Here is a 2587-nt window from a genome sequence, read left to right as displayed (position 1 = left end):
TAAAGAGATACTTTGCAGGTAAAGGGGAGAGGCAAAGTGACCCTCAGTCTTAAGCACAGCCACATGGTGGGTTGTCACTTCATTAGACACAGATGCTCTTAGACATAGGCAATGACACTTGTGGGTGATCAGAAGACCCAGAACACATTGCTCTTGAAGCATCAAGTGAACCGGGAGCAGGATTTTATTTTCCCATAACTTTTCTCTTCACCAGAATTGTGTTCTGATGTGGTATTCAAAATATGCAGCCAAAAACATGTTTTGCAATCTGCTGGACCAAAGCTATTTAAAGATTGTTTTTCCCGAGAAAGAGAAAAATTCTAAGGAAAGGCTGCATACCCGTGAGCACAGTTAATTTCAATAAATTGAAATGTTCTCATCACCATCATAACAAACATTGAGATACTAGGCAAGACACATAACTTTTTGGTGCCTCTGTTTTTCCATCTGTAAAATAAAGTGGAAATTACCATTTATGGGAAAGGTGATCCATGTATTATACGCTTCCCATATAGCGTGAAACAATTTGCACATTACGTTGGGAATATATGTTGTATTTATTTCAAAATCCAACGTATTTTTTAAATGAGATAAGTAACAGTCAACATTTCTATAGTACCGATTTATGAATTTCCTTTCTTCCTTTAATTTTGGAAGGGAATAAAATTCTGCTGAGTCCCCCAGTGCATGCCCGTTTCCACATAGATGCCATGGAAAGCTAACAGTTATAAGATTCCCTTGGAGAAGACAGAGTCTTTAGTGTCCAATAACACCCAGAGTCATCCAGAATATTCTTATGATGTTTTGCAGGCCAAGTTTTTCTCTACCCTTTTATTGTTCTTTAGCTAGTAAATTGATATAGGACAGATTAACAAGAGAAAAACAAATTTAATTATGTATGTATGGAAGCCACAAAAAATATGATACCCAAGGAAAAGTCAGGCAATTGGCATCAGGAAAGACACCAAATTTTGCCATCCTGAGCTAGGAGGGATGGAGTCCGGGGCTTCAAAAGGGAAGAGGGTAGTTCGTAGGACAATAAGAACAGATACTTGGTAATTAGATGTTTGCCCTGCCATACAGATAGGTCATTCAGATAAAACTTAGCTCTCTCTCTGAACCAGACCCCCTATCTAAATGCTTTTAATTAGTTCAGGGCAAGGTAAAGTTTTTCTTGAGTTTGCTGGGTCTTGATGGCCTTCAGTTCAAAATAAGCCACACACCGAAGTGGCAGATTTGGGGGTCACATATTCTGTTCTCCTTCAGTGACAGTGAGGCCTACAGACTTTTTACCTACATTTCCTGGGGCCTGAGGTGTTGCTGACATCACAGGACAGGTCCCAGGTCTTTTTTTTCACTAGTAAAAGGCTTATTTGGAATTTAGATATGTGCATGACCTCACCCCCAGGCAAGCTGGTCAGGTGCAAAGAAAAGTGCTCTGGAGTTGTCACGTAAAATAGGAGCAATGACTTTGTAGGGCAAGATTAGGCAGGAATCTCCAATTTAGACTTGACTTTAGAGTGGAACTTTCCAGAGGACAATCAGATATTTGCTTGACAAGCAATTCAATAATCTAATTTTATAGAGCCTTTAGGGGTGATGTAATCTAATCCTGTATTGCTACAGATTAGGTTATAAGGGCACAGGGAAGTTAACTTACTTGCCAAGTCACATTGCTAATAAATGAAAAAGGAGACATTGATACCAGAAGTTCTGACTCAAATTCCAGTCTTTCTTCTCCATGACGTGTTGCACGTGGGGGACCCTGAATTCTCTGCCTTGGTCTGGCTTTACGAAAGTCTGTCCAGTCTGCTTGGTATAATTCAGTCAAGCACAACTGAACTATCTCAGAAGAAACATCACAGTACACAATGCCCTGCTAACCCAACCCTGGGCTCACTATTTTTATGACATCTTTCTTTACGTACTGATTAACTCCACAAATACTTCCGGGATATACGCTTTGAATCAGTTTTTGACATTGTGATTTATGGGAAATGTATATTTGGTCATTCAGATGACCAAAGTACATTTTCCATATTGACTTAGCTTTTGTCCATGGTTTCTGGCTCACCGGTCCCCAAACCCTTAGAGTTTGCTGAGCAGTAAAAGCCGATGGGAACAACTTTTGTTACAATATTTTGTCTCTTATCCAGTTTCTGAAAAGCTTCAGAGCCAAAAAAGTGAAATGGATGTCTTGTTATTCATAACAAGCCCCTTCCCACAACTGGGTTTATGCTAATGAGATGACTTTTGAAAGCACCTAAGAATAGGGGTTGGTTGCCAGGGGAACCAATCATGAATAGAGGGTTGGAATTTTCAGCTCCCCCCCTCCAAGGCACACCTCCAAGGAGGCTAGAGGAGCTGCAGGTTGAATCAATTACCAACAGCCAATGATTTAATCAACCATGCCTATGTCATGAGACCTCCATAAAATATTTAACCAAAAAAAACAAAAAAAAAACCCAAAAAACAAAAAAAGGAGGGGGTGGATTTTGGAGAGCTTCCAGCCTGAGGAATCAGAATGCTTCCACATATGCCACCATGCTGGGCCCCAAACTCCACAAGGGCAGAAACTCCTTTGTTT

The sequence above is a fragment of the Panthera tigris genome, chromosome D1 (genome assembly GCF_018350195.1).
Source record: "Panthera tigris isolate Pti1 chromosome D1, P.tigris_Pti1_mat1.1, whole genome shotgun sequence".
Taxonomy (NCBI): Eukaryota; Metazoa; Chordata; class Mammalia; order Carnivora; family Felidae; genus Panthera; species Panthera tigris.
This window is presented reverse-complemented; position numbering follows the sequence as displayed.